Below are 20,905 nucleotides of genomic sequence, written 5' to 3' on the forward strand. Positions count from 1 at the left end.
AGTTTAGTAAACATAAAATATCCACCTACTTGGAGGGGTGTGTATGACGAATTATCTAAAGATGCATGGGCCACTGATGTCCCAGAATCCATTCCGCATTCACCATCACTACCACTAACATGGCTGTGTTATAGTTGGGCATGCCAGGCACTTCTGAGTTGGCAGTGACAGGGTGCTGTTGTAAGCAGTGATTTGGATATATTCTAGAAGCAAGTCTAATTGTGGTTTTGGCGTTGGTTCAAAACATTTGGCCTACCATCTAGATACATCCATGTTAAGAAATCTCATTTCTTGTTGAGAAGACAACAAGACTTATGAAAAGTCAGGTGTACTTCTAACTGTAGGACAAGGTTGATGTAATCGGCTGTGTGAGAGTTGGCTGAGCTGAGGAAACTGTAGGACTTATCATAAGAGTCACCAGGGACTGATGTGTGGGGTGGTCTATTTAGAAAATGTTACTAATTCAACTTCTAATACACGTACTTGTCTGGTGAGCTTCTCCTGCGCTCTCCTTTGTTGTTTGTGCCTTTGTGGTATGTTCATTTCTAAGGTTACTGTCTTACAAGCAAATATATATATATATATATATATATATATATATATATATATATATATATACATACATATATATGGAAAAGAGAAAGAGGGGAAACTAAGTGTTTGGAATAAAAAAGAGTAAGACGAAATCAGAGATGACAGGTATCCAAAACAAAGTGGAGCACCCTGTTTCTTCTCCAGAGGATGCTAAAGTTAGCATAGAAGGTGGAATGTTCTAATACTAAGCTGAGGAAGCATGTCTTCACTGTTTCTCTCTGGGTACATACCAGATTTGTGAGGCCTTCATTAGTATTCTTTCTTGGTAGGCAGTTGACTACAGCAGACCATCAGCTGTTAAAGATCCACCTATTTTCCCACCAGGGACCTGGCTGAGTCTGGCCCTGTGGCACTGGCTCCCCAGTTCACACCCACTCCCTTGGCCGCCCTCAGGTTTTCTCCTACATTCCTAATAGAGTTTGCCTTTTGTATTCATTCTTTCACTGTGCCATTTTGCCTCCTCACTTTGTGCTTCCTATAAAGAAAATTCTCTGACCCTGTCTTCCAATACCCCACAATGCTGTTTCCTCTAGAATGTAATCCTCCTTGGCTGTGGCTCTTACCTGCTTCCTCCATTACCAGCTTCCATGTTTATCTTTTAGGATATGTACCTCATTGTGCTTGTTGCCTTTGCCTGGCTGTAAGATTCTTTGGGGGAAGGGAGAGGTGTGCCTCATCCCGTAATTAAATATCTAGAGTTGGTGCTCGATACTTGCTGCTTTGATTGATAGAGTGAATGGTTTGTATTTAGTAAGATTTGAGACTCTGTATAAATTGCACAGGCTTGGCGTTCTTCCCAACTCAGAGTGAGCTATTCTTTTAGAGTCGCGTTTGATTTTAAAAACAGAATTAGAGGGCTATAAAAACAGCCTGCAATGAGTTATTCCAGCCGTCTCACTGTTTCTTAAGAGTGGGAACGTTTCTTTTATGACGCTTTTCATTTACAGCATGGCCTTACAGCCAGCTCTTTTTCGAAACACAATCCCATTATTACAGCTGCCTTTTGCCTCAAACAACTTCTCATAACATTAGGGGTATAATATTGCAAGAATAGCTTCTGACAGAGAGGTTTCTACTTTGCAGTCCGGGGATACAGGATGTCAAATTGCTTATCATTTCTGGATCTGAAGGGAAGTAGTTTGAAGACTTTTATTTTACCTATGTGGTTCCAGCCAACCATGCCATGGAAAACATATTTCCCTATATAGGACAAGGAAATGGTTCAGATAATTCTCACACTTTGCTGAAAACCAAACAGGAAATAGAATTGATTTTGCTTCCTTCCTTTCTCCTTCTCTTTCTGGATGAACTGAAAAGAAAGAGTATGTGTAGGAAGAAGTAAAAGGCTTACATTCATTCTGAGAGTTTGTTGGTGAACTTTCAGAAAGAAATGTGTATGTGAGCTCTCACATATTTTGGGGCCTCAATACCACAGGTCACAGAGGAAAATTTAGGAGTGTTGGAGGAGCTACAAAGACAAGAGGGGTGAAAATGTAAAAATGCAGAAAAAAACCTGTATATTGAAGTAGAAAAAAAGGGTGCAAAATGTAAGGGGTAGAACCCCTGCTCTGCCTCTAGTGGCTGAGGCAGCTCTGCCCTTTGGGTCCTTCACTTAGAGTGACTTATGCTCTTCATAGTCCTCTTGGGTAAGCTGCTCTTTGTTCTCATGTCAAATACACCAAAATTGTGATAACTGGCTAGCTATCATTAGAAGGTGAAATAAATATCTAGGAATCCTTTGCAGCATGTGTGTGCGTGCGTGTGTGTGTGTGTGTGTGTGTGTGTGTGTGTGTGTGTGTGTGATATGCTGTTGGGATAGCAACAGAATGGTGACAAGCTCAGAGACTTGGTGTTTGATCACACATTGTTTGTGCTCTTCTCTGTTCATAGTTTTGAATGACTGTGGGTATCTCCATGGTTTTTCCAGGTCTTAGAATTTCTGGAAAGGTTTTCTAAGGATTCAGCAGTAAATGAAGCACCGTGGTGGGGCTCACAGAACACTGCTTCCTGCATTCCACTATACCTTTGGAAAGACATTGCTAGCCCCTGCCATGCTTCTGTTATGGGACTGGTCAAGGGGACAGATAGAGCCTTTAAGCTTGGCTATCTGTGGGAGTACTGTTGTCTCTTAAGACACACACCACACTGAGAGCCAACTCTTCTCCATTCACATACAGTTATCTTAAGGCAAGAACTCTACAGCAAAACTATCACCTGATAGCAGAATTGACTGCTGGAAAACAGTTTTTTTTTTTTTGGTTTTTTCGAGACAGGGTTTCTCTGTGTAGTCCTGGCTGTCCTGGAACTCACTCTGTAGACCAGACAGTTTTTATAATAATGGGATTGCACATTATTTATCTTGCGTGACAAAAGGTAGAAATACAGTTCTTTATAATGACTTTCAATTTGCTGTGTGTTTCTGTAACATAGCAATATTACCAATGCTGTGGATATCTGAGGCAAAATAAAAATAATAATAAAAAAACAGACATGAAGAATGAAGAAATAAATGCTTAAATGAGCCTGTTTTCTCTTTGTAGAAGAAGGACAGCAACTCAGCTGCAGCAGCAATTGCAGCAGCACTTAGCTTCAGTCCTCTGGTGTTTACTCTGAGAGAAATCAAGAACTCTTATCTGCTCTGCATATAAACAAGGTTAAAATGAGAAGACTCAGGCTCCTGGCAGCCTCAGTCATTCCCCATGAAGAGAGGCAGCCAGGGCACTGCATTCCTCCAGCTCTGCACTTCCTCCAGCTCTGCACTTCCTCCAGCTCTGCACTTCCTCCAGCTCTGTACTTCCTCCAGCTCTGTACTTCCTCCAGCTCTGCACTTCCTCCAGCTCTGTACTTCCTCCAGCTCTGTACTTCCTCCAGCTCTGTACTTCCTCCAGTTCTGTACTTCCTCCATTGTATGTGAGTCTTTCCCTCTCTGGTTTTGAGTTTAGAGAATAAATGCTTAGTGCTTAGTTCAAACAGAAAAAAAGCATCCTGTGTAGTAGGTGGGTAATTTCCCTCCCATATTCTGAATCCCCCCCCCCCAGTAGGCATCTCTCAAGTCACCCCTGTGGGCCCCTCCACAAAGTTCCTTAGCCTCATGGCATCAGTGTTGCATGAAGTCCCCTCCTGCCCCAGGGCTGCTAGGCCTCTCAAAGGAGTTTGGTTGTAATGACTCTTCCCTTCTGTGCCACCTCTACCCCCTCCTCCTTCTTTTTCTCTTTCTCCTCTTCCTCCTCCTCTTCCAGGCCAGATTGACCCAGTTTTATTTAGTGTATATCTTAGTCAATGTTCTATTACTGTAAAGAGACACATGGCCACAGCAAATCTTACAGAGGAAAACATTAATTAGGGCCGGCTTACAGTTTTAGAGGGTTAGTCCATTATCATCATGGCAGGAAGCTTGGCAGCATCCAGTCAGGCATGGTGTTGGAGAAGTAGCTAAGAGTTCTATATCTGGATTGTCAAGAATCAAGAAAAGAAAGAGATAATGGGCCTGGCTTTAGCATTTGAAACCCCCAAAACCACCATCCCGTGACACATTTCCTCCAACAAGGCCACACTTCCTAGACTCTGCCAGGTAGCACAAGTCCTTCTTAATCAATAAGCAGTCAAATCTATAAGTCTATTGGGTCAACCCCTATTCAAAATATTATATATAATGGACATGTATTTCTAATTCTGCCTCAGGGATCTCTTATATGTAACCACCATTCTTTATTTCCTACACAGCATTGGATACCCCTGACGTAGATCCATGGTTAGACCTCATGATTTTCCAATAGTGCAATTACTTAAATCCTTTTAGCACTTTTTACATCATTTTAAGTGTATTTTAATGTGGTGATTTCTCTAATACATATTAAACATAACTACATTTTAAATATCATTTTCAAATTTTATATTTTATAATAAAATTTTATTTTAAAAGTTAATTATTTGCTTTTTTAAAAAGAACTATCACTGTAGCTCCTAGAAGCATGTGTCTCACGGTTCATGCATCCAAAGTTGAGCAGAGTCTAAGTGTCCTCCCTTAGATACTGTATGCACATAGAGAGGCAGAAGTAACTAAGGGACTCTCTAATACAGCGATATCAGTACATCTTCAGGGCTAGGCTTGCTCCATCTGTGAACCTAGGAGAACAAGCTTTCTGACATACCATAATTGCCTCGGTATTGTTTAACTTGGATGTGATTACATTCCAGCTAATAAATATAAAGCAAACGAACCCTAGAGGTGTCAGTTAACCAAAGGATTCCCTTGGGCTCGGAGGAATGGGATTCTTAAAAAAAGGCTGTTATAGAATGTGTATTTGGATTAAAAACTACATGGTTGCTTATATCTGTAATCCAAACACTAGACAGATTGAAACAAGAGGACAGAACGTTCAAAGTCAGCTGGGCTGCTTCTCAAGTTCCAGTCTAGCCTGTGATACATGGTGAAACCCTGTCTCAAACATGGCTCAATTCTCTAGTTATTGTCTACCTGAGAACCCAAGTTCAGTTCCCAGCAACCATGTCCAGCCACTCACATCCACTTGTAAGTCCAAGAGGATATAAGTTTCAAGGGAATCTGATAACATTTACTGATCTCCAAAGATACATACACATTAATGAGTAGTAAATAATACATCTTTTAAAAGAAAGCTTAATGTTAGGAAAGATTGTAATGAGTAAGACAGGAGATAGTTACATGATGACTGCACAAGGACTCAGAAGAGCTTCTGGTCTTAAAGTTCTGTGTGTATGTGTGTGTGTGTGTATGTGTGTGTGTGTAGTGTGCGAGAGAGAGAGGGGGAGAGAGAGCATGTATTTGTCAATTACAGGACAGATTTTTGGTGGTTTCTTAACTGAAAATTTTTGATTTCATGAAGCATATTTCCTCCCAGATCTTCTCTACACCCTTTCTTTTCCTTTCCTTGAAAACACACACACACAACCCCCCACACCCCCCCCACACACCCACCCACACACCTCCCAATACACTCACCCCCACACCCCCACAACCATCCACCCACACCCCCCATCCCCACCCACTCACACCCACACATCCAACCACCCACCCTCACACACACACACACACACACACACACACACACACACACACACAAGCCTGAAATTGGAACCCAAACTTTGAAAGCAAAAGAGATAAATGCTCAAGCAAAGGTATAGGAGACAAAAAGCCTACAAAAATAGAATTTAGTCCTTCGGCTCAGTTCATGTGGTCTCTGTACCCTGTGGGGAGGGGTCTGTAACTTTAATTTTTTTCAAATCCTATTTTAAATGATGGTTCTCAAATCTCCCTTGTACCCCCCGGAGGTAGTAGGAAAGAAAGGATATGGGGGATGTGGGGCGAGTAGACCTGTTCAGACGGAAATCAGCAATTCAGTTCACTGCTTAGCAGGCAGCAGCAGCTTGATCCACTCGCAAACACTTCACGGATTCACCAGCCGTCCAGTTTGGTAGAGTTGGGTTAGCAACACCAGTGGTACTACCTAGCAGAGGCAGCCAGGCCTCACTCAGCCTTGGCTCGAGTCGGCAGGAGGGACCCAGAGGGACACTAGGAGAAGTTCTTGGCTATGCCTCTCTCAGGGAATTGAAGAACAACGAAGATGTGAGAAGAAGTGTTGCATAGCTAGCTCTACCAGCAAGCCAGGCTCTGTCTCCGTCACTCAGCAGAGTCCTATTTAAACCCTCCATATATCATATGTCCTCCACATGCCTTGCCTCAGCACAGCTCTTGCCTTAGCATGTGCAACCAATCAGCCTGAGTCCCGTGGTATTGGCAAGAAACTGCAGCATACTTCCGGAAGAGTTTTGGTGTTTCTATGGCGTTCTGACAAATGCAGCTCAGCTACACAATGTAAGGCAGACCAATGCATGTATGTCATTAGCAAAACCCTTTCACATGCTTGCTTTAGCAGAGCATCCTCTCTACTGTGTCTACTTCAGCAAAATGTTCCTTCACGAGTCTCCCTTAGCCTTTCACCTGTGTCTAGTTTAATGAAACTTTCCCTCACTTGTTTGCCCCGGCAAAAACACCATCCAACTGACTTTCCAAAGAACCCTTAAGTTTCCACTTCAGGGTTTGATAAAAACATTGCATATAGTAGTGAGTGTTCCAATATTTCTCACTCTCTGCATATTCTCCAGCTGTGGGTCTGTGTCAGTTTCCATCTACTGCAAAAAGAAGCCTCTCTGGTGATGGCTGATACACTGATTTGGGTACAGCAGAATGTCATTAGGAGTTATTTTATTGCTCTGTTCCCTTAGCAGAACAATAGCATCTGGTTTTCCTCTAGGCCCAGAAATTTGTAAGTTTCTTCAGCAATAGGGCTTTACCATCTATTTTTTCAGGGTAATGATAGCTTTGGCAATAGTCAGAGCTGTTTAGGGTTTCTAAGGGGCTTCTTTGACCAACAACTCAACCAGATGTAATCCATTTCTAACACTAGATGGTTTACTTGAGAACATTGTGTCTCCTAGGTGACTCCATTTAGATATCTTTCATATATGTAATATATTTGTCATGTACATATATAATCCCTTGATTAAATGCATGCTACAGTTTGTATAACTACAGAGGTTAGGCACCTAGTAAGGGACTCCGGGAAGGAGAGGATCTTCCTAGCAAGGGGAGATAGAATATATTGTTTTGGAGATACAAGGGAGAGATTGGAGTCCAAGGATTAAATAGGGAAGTGGATGGAAGAGGGGTGAAAAGAGAAATATGGGGGAGGGACAGCAAACATTAAGGGCTATTTGAGTGGCCACATGGAAACCTCTTAGTAATCACTCTCCTGTTGAATGGCACACTTTTCAGATGCTCCATTTCCTATGACCTCCAGGAATGAGAAGCCACATCTTAAAAACATTGGATATTTGTTTGCCCTGAGTGAGAGCATATGCCTTATATCCTCTACAGATTAATTTCCTCTCCCCTGGTTTGGGGACACTTGGCTCTCTCTTTTGCTAAGGGGCTAGGGGAGGGAAGAAGAAAATTCTTTCAATCACTCTCATAATTATGGATTCTATTCATCTACCAAATATAAAGCATTAATTCATATACCATAGCATGCAACTCTATGCATTTTATAGTTTTTGTACTTAAAAAATTGAATATAATATCTTTGAAATGAAGTAGATCTATGGAAAGGTACCTCCTATAACATATATGCATGCTTCTAAGTACACCAAATAAGTTTGATTTCCATTGATCTTGAAATACAAATTGAATATCCACGGGGCCAGCCATAAGGGAAACACAAAGCTAGAGCTGTGAATAAATAAACTAAGAGCTTTCACTCTCTTAGATCTCTGCAAAGTCTGAGCTGATGGCAGTCTGTAGTGTGGAGAACTTGGACCTCAAATCCTTACAGGAATGGAATTCTGGTACACACACACACACACACACACACACACACACACACACACACACATGACTGTACTGAGATTTTATAGCTAGCAACTATCCCAGTGGATTGTAGCATGCTTTAGGATTGTTAGAATTCTTCAGTTGACTTCTGGAGAGGATTAGAGGGGAGGGGGTTATAATTGAGAACATGTGGATGAGGATTTTCTTGGCTTACATGAAAACATATCTCCTCAATAAAATTAATGAAGCTTATTAAGCCTTGAAGATAAACAAAATAAATATTTGCTAAGTTATATCACAGATAAATAATCAACATTCAGAGCAAATAATTGAAACAAAAATCAAAAACAAAGACCAAAGACAGATTCCTTATAAAGGAATGGTCATTAGACTGACAGTCAGTTTCCATTGAGAACATAGGGCAGAAATGAGCTCTAAACCAGGAGATAATTATAGAGGCAAGAAAAGGGTAGGTGACATTCAAAACATGATGATGATAACAGAAGCTAGATTCTGCATTATAAAACAAGGGGAAAAATGACTGCAGGTTGGGCTGGAACCAGGAGAACTCAGAGTACTCGAAGCAGCAATGAAGAAAACAGACTTTTGAGCCAGGAGTCAAAGCTTTAAGATACTTTACCTATTCCGAGAGTAGGAAATTAATTTTTAAGACACTCTCTATGTTTAGAAGTTGAATGTGTTAATATAATCAAGTAAATAGCATGACTTCTGAGTCAGAAGCTAACAGGGTAGAGAGATCATCACCAGGAAGGGAGGAGGAACCTGCATATGCTGCACTATGATGGTTTGAATAAGAGTGGCCTCTTAAAGGCTCAAGTATTTGATTACTTGGCTACCAAGGAGTGGCACTACTTAAAAAGGATTAGGAACTGTAGCCTTGTGAGCGGAAGCTTGTCACTGATGGTGGGTTTTAAAGTTTCAAAGCCCAAGCCAGGTCCGGTGTCTTTGTCTTCCTAAAGACTGCAGATCTGTATGTAGGACTCTTAGCTAGTTCTCCAGCGCCATGGCTATTTGCATGCCACTGTGGGGTCCACCATAATGATAATGAACTAAACTTTTGAATGTAATCAAGCCCCAGTTAAATGATTTCTTTTATAAGAGTTGCTTTGGTCATGGTGTCTCCTCATAGCTATACACAGATTAGGCCATACACCCACCCCTGTGATCTCTGTACTTGAAAAGTGGATTAGGAGTTCAAGGCCAGCATCAGCTCTATATAGAGTTTGAGACCAGCCAGGTCTACACTAAATCAATGAAGCCAAATCTCTCTATCTCTGTTTCTTTTCCCATCCCCTCTCACACATACACATATGCACAGAAGGTAAGAGATGTTGGTAGGACTTACCTCTGCTGCTATAATTAAAGCTACAGAAAGGCTTCTAGCTTACAAACAAAACTTTTATCAGTAAAGATATCTAGAAATTAAATCTTACCATCTGTGGGTACCTTTTGTTTTATAGACATCATTAAGTTTACATCTGAAGTCTCTGTGCAGGCAATACTCTCATAGCTTTGAATACAGAGTCACTACTCTCACCAACCATTGAGACTCCTCCCCCCCTTTTTTTTTCTTTTTCAGAATTAGTTATGAAATTGGTATCACACCACTGTTTTAATTTAGATTTCTCGACAGGGAGCAAGATGAAGTAATTCTTTGGAAATTGAAGTAATTCTTTGGAAATATTGTTTTCTTTTGTGTGTATTACTGTTTTCTGGCCTTTGCAATTTCCTGTCCTTTGTCTCATTTCTAATCTATATGTAACAGTTCTGATGCCCAGAAAATATCTATCCAGTCTATGTCTTCTCTTACTCTTCTGGATCTATATTTTGAATTTATAATTATTTTTCCTTTTTTAAATGTTTTTATGTGTTCTTTGAGAATTTTTAAGTATTTTAATTATATTTCCCCATAACTTCATCTATGTTCTTTTCCACCTCCCAACACACCTGAATGACTTCATGTTCTTTCTCTGCCTTATGAAAACCTCAAACTCAGATCAAATGTAAAAAAAAAAAAAAAAAAAAAAAAAAGCAACACCAAACCCAAAACAAAACATACTAAAAAAAAAAACCTGTTTTTGTTGGCCGACAGTTAAGCATGGGTTCTTCCCTCTAGTGTGGGGATTGTAGTTGCTGTACTCAGTGTTACTCCACTGAAGAAAACACTTTTCCTTTCTCAACAATAATCAGCTATGAATGGCTTCATGGGTAAGCATAGGACTTCATGATCTCTTCTCAGCTTCAGAGCTGAGAGTGGTGCGTGGTTGAGCTGGTTCAGGTCTTGTGCATGCAGTCACTGTCACTGTGAGTTCACGTGTGCATCTGCCTTGTTGTGTCTGGAAGATAATTTTCTTGGAGGCACCCAATCCCTCTGACTCTCAAAGTCTTTGCACCCCATCTTCTACCTAGATCCCTGGGCCTTGAGGGGAAGAGGTATCCTTGGACAGGTTCTGTTTTACCCCTTTGCGTCTTGTAGTTCTCAAGGCTAACTGTAGTGTGCCCTGGGAATGCAGTATCCTGACAGGGAGTGATTAGTGCAGTAGCTTGGTGTTCCAGACTTCTAGAAGGAGAATGCCCTTCAGTGCTTTACACCAGCAAGTCACATTGGTAGATGCCTTTCTAGTTCAATGGTGTTGCAAGTGGGGGGTGGACAGTGGATATTCTTCACTTCCACTGCTTTCCTACATCTCAAAGGATCTTCTTACAAGGTGCTCCAGCTCTTGCTGGCCTCTGCTGCCAATTTGTTAGCAAGAAACTCATTTCATGCAACTTGGGGCAACAGCAAGCCTGTGTGTTCATTTTTCTGTCTGTGTTCTGACTCACTAGATTTAGATCAGCTAAAAACCAATCTACAACCAGCTTCATAGGACTAAGTTTCTGAACAGACTTTATTTCATTGAAGTATTATCACATTTTTGCCACTGTTTGGATGAAATGCAAAGTTTTGATTTGGAGAAATATTATTTTTTTAATCAACTTTGTTACTTTTTTCAGATTTTCTGCTATATATGGATTTTAACAATGAATTTCCTTAATTTCATTTCAAAGCTTGAATGTGTTTTGAATCTGTATATAGCATTTTTGGATTAAAAATCATGTTTTTGTAGAAACTTTTCTCATACATTAACACCTTTCTCCATCTCTTCAGTTTCTGTGGTAGTTCTGAATAGATATGACACCCATAGACTCATGTGTTTCAAGGCTTGTCCCATAAGGATTGGCACTATTAGGAGATATGGCCTTGTTGGAGGAAGTGTGTTGTGTCACTGTCAGGGCAAGCTTTGATGTCTCCTATGTACAAGTTACCTTCAGTGTGGCGAATAGATACTTTTGCTGCTTTCTGATTAAGAGGAAGAACTCTCAGCTACTTCTCCAGCATCATGTCTGCCTGGACTCTGCCATGCTTCTTGCTATTTTGATAATGAATTAAACCGCTGAAACTTGAAGCTACCCCCAATTAAAGATTTTCCCTTAGAAGAGTTGCTGTGGTCATGGTATCTCTTAACAACAGGACAACCCCTAACTATGATGAAGAACTGAGGTATTGCTGTGATAGGTATGACCATGGTTGCTTTGGAGAAATGTGGAGTCTGTCATTTTGAATTAGGAAAGCAGTTAAATGCTTTAAGTGAAGCTTAATGGGCCATCCTAGTAGGAGCCTGGAAGGCAGTGGTGCTGTGTTGGGGCCAAAAAGCCCCTGGCATCTCTGTCTCCATCTTGTCCCTGGGCCATCATCTATTAACTAACACTCTTTTGTCTCTTCCACTATCTTGATTCAGTTCCTGCAATTGACATTTTATGATATGGGGCTTTCTGGACACCTTACAATGAGGACATTCCTTTCTGGACTTTTCAAAATGAGGATACTCCTTTCTAGACAGTTTATGATGTGGATGTTCCATTTATGCTGATGTATAACCAAGCAATAGTTCAAGTTTCGCCTGTGCACCTGGGCAAATACCTTGGTGGTCTGTAGATTTAAAAAGCCCCTTTCCCTGGAGTAAATTGAGACTTGATCAGAATTTTTTGTCTTGTCTTCTTCCTTTGAGTCTCCTGTTCCCAAATTAGTTGTTGCAGTTTTCTCTTCTCAAGAACCCCATTGTTTAAGTCCTGCAGGTCAGGGCAGTGCTGAGTGTTATCTGAATTGTGGTGCTCAAGAGGTTTTGAAGCAGAAGAATTTTGGTATGTGGCCTAGACACTCTTGTTGTGATATTTTGTTGAAGAATATGACTGTTTTATATCCTTAACCAAAGTCTGTCTGAGGTTAAAGTGAAGAGTTTTGGATTAATTCCATTGGCAGAGGAAATCTCCAAAAGGCTTAATATTGATGATCTTATGTGGCTTTTAGTGTTTACACTTATGAAGGTCTACATATTAAGGTTCACACTTATGAATGAAAAGGAGCAAGCAGAGCAAGGAAAAATACAAAATGTACAATTTGAGGAGAAAAGGGGTACCAGGAAATGAGATGGAGCTATGTGCAAGCTATATTCCTATGTTCAAGGAGATGAAAAGATTATAGATATTAAATGGAATAAAGGGAGTGGTGATCTCATGGCAAGACCCCACCCACCTATGCATCAACTTGAAAAAGCTTAGAGTCTATGGCAGTGCTTACTTTATCACAGTACTAAGATGGCAGAGTACTCAGATATCTGAGTTTGAGCACAGCCTGTTCTACAGAAAAGGTTCCAGGACAGCCCTGCTCAGGTAATAAAGGAAATCATCAAAGACTGAAAGCCAGTGATGACACAATTCAATGAGGAGAGATGTTCCAGTCCCAGCAAGCAACAGAACTTGGCAGCTTTGGTCACATCATCCTTTAGCATCAAGAATAGAAGAAAGAGAGTATGGAGTCTCCCTTCATGACTAAGGACAGCTCTTGAGGTCAAGTGTATAGCAGGGGTATCCCTTCTTGGAGGTCCAGAGAGGCCTCTGTGTGAAGCTGTGAAAGTGAAACCTAGATTGCCTTGGAGCCCCCAAAAGATGCTGGAGATGTCAGTCATGGGATACCTGCAGAGGAGAGCTTCTAACAGGGAGTGGATCAGCTCAAGCCACAGAAGTGTGTTCCAGTCAACAAAGCTGAAAGGAGTTGGAGATCTGTAAAACACTTTGATATCAGACATGGAGATGCAGAGTTGAGAGATTGGGTAGCTGGGTTTCCAGCTTTCTTTAGTCTACTTTGTCCTCACAATGCTCCCTTTTGGAATGCTAATGTATATCCTGTGCCATTGTATGCTGGAAGCATGTGACCTGCTTTTTCATTTTGATTATAGTTAAAAGATTGTATGAATTTTAGAAGAGACTTTGAGCTTTGGAATTTTTAAACAGGGTTGAGACTGTTTTAGACTACGGGGACTTTTGATGTTGGACTGAATGCATTTCTGCATTATGTTGCAGCAACGGGCCTATGGGGACCAGGAAATGGAATGTGGTGGTTTGAATACAAATGTCCCCTGTAGATTCTTGTGTCTGAATGACTGGACCATAGGGAGTGGCACTCTTAGGAGGTGTGGCCTTTCTGGAATAGATGTGGCCTTGTTGAGGAAGTACATCATTGTAGGGGTGGACTTTAAGGTCGCATGAGAGCAAGCTATGCCCAGTGTGGCTCCCAGTCACTTTTACTGCTTACGAATCAAGATGTAGAATACTCCAGCTTCTTCTCAAGCACAATATCTGCCCGCATGGCACCATGTTTGTAGCCATGATAATGAACTAAGTCTTTCAAACTATAAGCCAGCCCCAGTTAAATGTTTTCCTTTATAAGAGTTGCAGTGGCCACAGTGTCTCTTCACAGCAATAGAAACCCTAGGGTAGTTTCTTGTTTATGTCTTTCAAAAGCACTTCATAACCTTATCAAATCTTTTTATACCTTTAATTATGTATATATAGTAAAACATCCAGTTGTGAAAGACTCAAAAGTAGATCATTTTGCTGTGAATACTATGCTTTTATTTTCTAACTGATTATTGGTGATGGAGGGCAAGCTATCTTCAGGGGTCAGTGAACAGTTCAGCAGTTCAGAAGAGCAGCTTAGAAGGAGGTCCTTTGATAATGCCTATTGCTGCCTTAGCTGTCTTGAAATGCTTTATCCTTTTATGTTTGAAGTTGTACTTTGCAAATGAAGAGTAAAGGGAAATTGGAGAAAGCACTGTGGACTTGGGCAGCTCACAGGGCCTAACTCCACTGCTCTGCCACCTCAGGGAAACTCTTGGCCACTGCAACCTCACCCTTGTTGCCATTGTTGCTGCCCTTCATCCACCATAGTGCTTAGTTAGATGTGGGGGTCAGGATGCACTCTTTAAGTCAGGATGTAGGTGCCTACAAGAATCTCTACTTTCATACCAGCATTTTTCTATAAGACAAGTTGTGAAATCAGAGCAAGTCAAAACACCAGAAGAGGCCAGAAAGATACTACCAAAGGAAAACCTTTTTGTTCTGATCATGAGCAACCTACATGTTCACTGCATTTTTTTCCTACAAATTATAAACCCTACTATCTTTCAGTGTTAAAGACTATTAGGACTTGTGTATATTGATCTTTCCACAGGTCTGTCCCTTCTCAGTTACAATTATATGTTTCAATGGGTAAGTTTAACTTCTATACATATTTTAGAATGAAATTTTGTTAGCCATTTGAAAGTACCTCCTGGAACCAAATGCCTTTGCGATAATTTGTTCCTGTGAACACTTCAAAGTATGATAAAATGTCGACATATTTTACAAAATCCTGCTCTTTCAGAGATGGGTCCAACTCAGACATAGGGATCAAAGAGACTTGTTCAAAGGTAGCAATGCTGGGCTGTTGCTGTTCTGGGTTCCTGTAGAACTCAGATGCTTTTTGACATCTGAGGACAAAAGTGAGATCAGTGCTAAGAAACTCCACCACTCTTCTAAGCACATTCATCTGGCATTTCCCACAGTCTTCCGTCTCTCTGCATCAGCCCCATGATAGAAAGGAAGATAAATGAGCTTGTTATGAGAATGTATTTGTATGTTACATAATACTATAATAGAGAATGATGCGTGTAGTCACTATTTAGTATTAAAGAAACTAAACTTTGAAGAACATAAAGCCTATTTAGGACATAATCTGCTACTTCTTAATGGAGGGTTCAAAAAAAAAAAAAAAACCAACAGATTGAGCTGAGTATTTTTGCTTGTATTCTCCATACTTGTTTTATATCCCAAAGTACCATATCAAAATATAGCTTCTGTCACCTCTGACCTCTGAGGGACAGGTGCAGGAGAATATATTGCACAATTCACAGCTAGAAATTGAGAACAGTGCATGTGGCCTTGTGCTTGACCTCATCTCCAAGCCCATTATAGACATTTCTTGAGACCACTCATTCTAGACATAAAAGGGGTCAGGGTGAGTTTTGATTCCAGAGAACAAGAATCTGCCTGAGCACTCTCCTCTCCTGCTTCCCCTCCCTTCCCTCTTTTTTTCTTCATTCAGAATTGAAGAGTCCCTTTTTTTCTTTATTATTAAACACTCCCTTTTCACGCTCATTGTCACTGCTTGAATACACTAACAGCAATGATGATTGTGCTTAGTGAAATCTGGAGATTTAAACAATTCTCTGGTTAGATCAAATAGTAGAAAGGTACTGTTTGATACCTGGAATGCCACAATGAAACATTCGGTTGTGAAAATTGTAAACAAGAAAGTACCAAGACAAAGACAGGCCAGGTCAGGGTTAGGTGTCTAAGGAGGAAGGCCCTTATTTCACAATGCTGCCTATGCCTCAAAGTGAGTGGACACTTCTCTGGTCTCTACCTTTTAAAAAGTCTTAGTTTCAAAGTGGTTCTGAGAGGAAGATCAGTGGTAGAGGTGGTGGTTCATGGCAACTGTCTACAAAGAACTAAGAACCACTTGGTAAGCTCACAGCAGAAGTGGCAACGGCAGTTTCTTACTCACCATTGTATGTTTCTAGATCCACACTGAGAATCTGAATGCCCTGTGAAACTTCTGTAATTCATTAGGTGACTTCAGCCTTGAACTGAAACATGGCAATGACAGTGCACAGGGTTCAACAGTGTGGATACTTTCCTGTTCTCTGAAAAAATGATGAAGAGAGACTCAGAAGATTTAACTCATTCTACAGTATAACTGTTTTGCCTTCATGTTTATAGCCTGGTATGTACTAGAATTTTGTCTTAAACCAGGAACCCTGACTAGCTTCAGAGAAGCATATCTGCATGCAAAGTATAAGTAGGTCAGGACATTAATTAGTTGATTCAGTTCTTGAGGTGATGGTTCATTTTCTTAATCTTTTTCTTTGTTTTTGTTTTTGTTTTGTTTTGTTTTGTTTTGAGACAGGGTTTCTCTGTATAACCCTGGCTGTTCTGGAACTCACTCTGTAGACCAGGCTGGCCTCAAACTCAGAAATTTGCCTGCTTCTGCCTCCCAAGTGCTGGGATTAAAGGCGTGCGCCACCACTGCCCAGCTCATTTTCTTAATCTTACAATGTGTATCAACTTTATGTTTCTTATGTGCAAAGAAAATTAAATTGGCATGCAGCACATAACAGAGAACTAGATGTAAAAATACTTATATATATATTTATAATGATAAACCTTTTTAAATTTAATTACTTTGTTTTTAAAGATTTCTTGCATGACTATCATATTGTCATCATTTCTACCTCTTTTTCCTCACTCTTCTAATTCCTTTCAAATTCACCTTTCAAATTTATGACCTCTCCTTCAATTCACACACACATATATGCATACATATGTACATATACATATATGTATATATATGTAGAATCTCATATATGTGTCTATACATACAACTGAATGAATACACACACATGTCTATTTAGTGATGCTCATATGCATATGTGTTTAAGATTGACTACTTGGAATTGTATAACCTGTCAGGAGGTCTTGTCCTTGGGGACAATTAAGTTGGGGAAAGTCTCAGTAGTTGTGTGTGAGGTTGTGTCGTATCTTCAGCAATAAGATCTTAATAATGAATTCATCATTAATTATCTTTTAAATATTTTGTTATAGTTTTTATAGAAGTACAATCACAAATATTTCTTTATTAATAATCATGAATCTTACAATCTGGAAGACTGGACCAGTTGACACCCAGGGATGCATACATGTCTAATATTTCTGGGTACTCTATGATCACATAGGATTTTTTGAGTTGCTAACATAGAGATCTGTTTAAATACTGAAAGAGTATTTGCTAGAAAACACTTCCAATTTAAAAGAAAACTGTCCATTTTTTTCATGTTAAAATATTGACTAGGGATATGTCAAGCTTATTTTTTGGTTCTTATTGTGCCGTATTTCACTCAGTAGGAAGGTTTATAGGTATATAAACTTATAATTCTAACCGACCTAATGGCTTGTCAAAATGGCAGTAACCTTTTCAATATCTCCAACTCTGTGTGAGCAGTTTGCAGTTCACATTACTAGCATCTATCCTAGCATCTTGGTAACAGATATCTCAGCAAAGGAATAGTGAGAAAGTAATATAGCTCTACATGGGTCAGTAACTTTAAATGTCCTTCTTGCTCTATAAATTTTATGAGCTCCATCTGACTTATTGGGCAAAAGAAAACAATAGCTATGGACTATAGAACTGAGGGGAAAAAACCCTAAACAAATTTGGTAGCAAATGGTCTAGGAAGTACCCCAGAAGCCACAGTTTGTCATATGCTGCTCTCCAGGCAGCATTCAGAAGTGCTAAGTAAAGTTGTGAGCCAAGGAAGACAAGGGACCTAGGATGATGACAATGAATGAGCAGAACCTTAAAAAAGAAATCCCAGGCATACAAATAAATTAGAGGAATCAGAAGGCAAAGTGACATTCTAAAGTGGAAGATTCCCAGACAGGGCAAATGAAACATGCCTAAACAGAGCTTAGGGCTATAGCTGGAAAGAACAAAGGCCTCTAAATATATTTATTTCAATTAATCAGTAACAGGATTAACTTGTTAATTATGTCATGGGCACATTGCAAGGCTGGACCTCTTGGACTCAATGTAATACCATTTCCTGTGGGTCAGAGCAGTGGTCTCAGCTTTCCCACCATAATTTATAACATAATAAAGACAGAAGGTACTGGACTATTTCATTGATGATCATGAATTTACCAGAGATTAAATTTGGCTTGTCTCAATTAAGTTTAACAGGGAAGATAAAATATCATTTGAAAGTAGAATCTCAGTGACACAGATTCAAAGTATGGTGGCTGCTCTCTATTTACATTTGAAAAGGGTGGGTGGTAGATGGAAAATATGTTATTTTTCTAGTCTAACTTCTGAGAACTTACAAGCAGACAGTTACAATTGAAGTGACAAAATTAAGAAAGATGGAAGGAAATAAGTACCAAAACCAATTTGTTTTCATTACATTAGAATATGTAGTCACCAGATTCACATATATATCATACACACACACACACACACACACACACACACACACACACACAAACACATACATGTACACACACACCACCACCACTACCTTCAGATATTCCATACAAAATTCTAAAACAAAAAAGTCAACATCAAGAATTTTTTCTCTCAGATTTTTTTGAATGAATAGTATATAGCATTTAATTTAGGGCAAAATCATTATATGTGAAGAAATGTATTTTATAAATCAGCAGTTATGATTTATGTATCAATTAACATAGCACCAACATTATTAAAACACAGATAAGAAGCAATTAAATGGGTCATGTAGAGAATATATAGAAGTTGATGCTCATTTCATTCTGTAACCAGTCAGCTTGGTGGGAAGCAACATAGGAGACCTTGATATCAAAATAAGCAGGATAAGTCTAATTAACAGATATTAATTAGACACTAAATTCTCAAAAGAAAACACTTCTAACTGCTCAAGGAATATCAACAAAATTTAAAGATATTAGTGACGTGACAATCTTAAAGTAGTCTTAGCTTTACGGTTGCTCCTGGCTTGACAGAGAAAGAGTCCTATAGAGACTCAGACTTACCCAACTGGACTGTATTAGAGCAAATGTCATCGAAATGTATTGCTTAGCTCACAGGGAAGTTAAGAAGATCTGTCAAAACTAGAAAACTTGAAGAAAAGCCAAAACTATGCAGCTGTGTGAACATAGGCACAGGATGGTGGTGTCCTAGGGGACAAAGCCAGAATTGTAGAGATGAATCTCCATTTCCAGCCAAGGCAGCAGGGTTTGCTGAATCGACTTGGGACACATTCCTAAGGTCACGACACATAGCGATCGATAGGTCTATGAAAATATGGACAATAAATGCCAGTATGTGGAGGGAACTGACAAAAAAACCAATTAAGTTAAAGTTGTAAGTGAAAGATATCCCTAAGCAAGTCTGTCCTATGACCACTAATAATCAAGTGCTCTTTTTAAAAGGTCATGGAGGAAACAAATAAGACACAAAATCAACAACTTTTGAACCGAATATTGATGACAACAATTTTTTTTTTTATCATTTGTGGGCAATAATTCATGCTTCAAGAAATATAGTTTTACATACATCTATGATTTAATAAAATATTGAAAAGTAATGAGCTATATTTCCTGTGCAGAAATAAAGTTAGTTCCATGCAGTAATATAATAAGCTGGAAAAGCGGAAGGAAGAGTTTTAAAAGTGAGGTGGAAAATGAAGGTGCAATATAAGAAAACAGGGACAACCAGTGTAGGAGAATGACAGTGCCAGAAAGTGGGAGAGGGTGGGTTGGAGAGCAGGGGGAGGGGAGAAGGAACAGGGTTTCTTTTTGTTTTTTGATTTGATTTGATTTGATTTGATTTTTTTTTCTTTTTTCCAGAGGGCAAACTGGGAAAGAAGATATCATATGACATGTAAGTAAAGAAAATATAAAAAAATAACAAAACAGGGGCAAATCAGTCTTTTTGAAAAAGACATAGTCTCCAGTGAGACCCATTCTCCAGTAGGACACAGCCTCCAGAGAGAAACATCCTTCAGAGGACACAGCCTCCAGAGAGACACATTCTGCAGTGTAACCATCCTTCCATGGGACACAGCCTCCAGAGAGACACGTTCTCCAGTGGAACACGTCCTTCAGTGGAACACAGCCTCCAGAGAGGCACATTCTGCAGTGTAACCATCCTTCCGTGGGACACAGCATCCTCCAGTGAGACGCAGTCTCCAGTGGAACATGTCCTTCAGTGGGACACAGCCTCCAGAGAGACACTACTTTCAGTGAGACACAGCCTCCAGTAGGATACGTTACAACTTTGAAAGAAGACGAGGTATAAACCAGGGAAGAAAACAGCAGAGATAAGCTACATTATGGTGTAAATACATTTTTTTTTTATTTTTGTAAAATTTAAGATAGTTATATGGAGAAACTGGAAAAATACAAAACAAATATAAAAAACAACGTAAGACAAAAAGCAAACAATTTTTTTACATGACTAGATTGTTTTTACTTCATTCATATCTGATGGTTGATCCTAGCCCACTGCTCTCTGATTGTCACAAGCTTCTCCTTCTGTAGAGAGAGTTCAAAATCCTAGCATTTTGAATAATCCAGTCTCTAAAGTTTATCATTTTACCACCCATGTGTACATTCCAATGTAACACAGGTTCATTTTTGCCTGTTAAAGCATCTACCTTTATTTAACCATATTGTTTATGTTGTTAGTGAGAGTCTGCCTGGTTCGTTCCCTGCTGTGTGACATAGGGGTGTGGTTACCTGTTTCTGTTCTGCTCCATTCTCTTACTTTGTAGGGTGACCTTCACATTTATTCCATTCTGAATATTTCATCTCCTGCTCTGACTCCAGTGACTTCTGTCTCAGAGTCCTTACAGAGGAGCTTGATGACTTGCTTAACTGTTGCGGGAAATAATAAAAAGAAACTGGCGTGTTCCCGCGCTTGGGCCAGCGACTCTCTTACCAGCGGTCGACCTGTTTTTTTTTTTTTTTTTT

The sequence above is a fragment of the Mastomys coucha genome, unplaced genomic scaffold (genome assembly GCF_008632895.1).
Source record: "Mastomys coucha isolate ucsf_1 unplaced genomic scaffold, UCSF_Mcou_1 pScaffold14, whole genome shotgun sequence".
Taxonomy (NCBI): domain Eukaryota; kingdom Metazoa; phylum Chordata; class Mammalia; order Rodentia; family Muridae; genus Mastomys; species Mastomys coucha.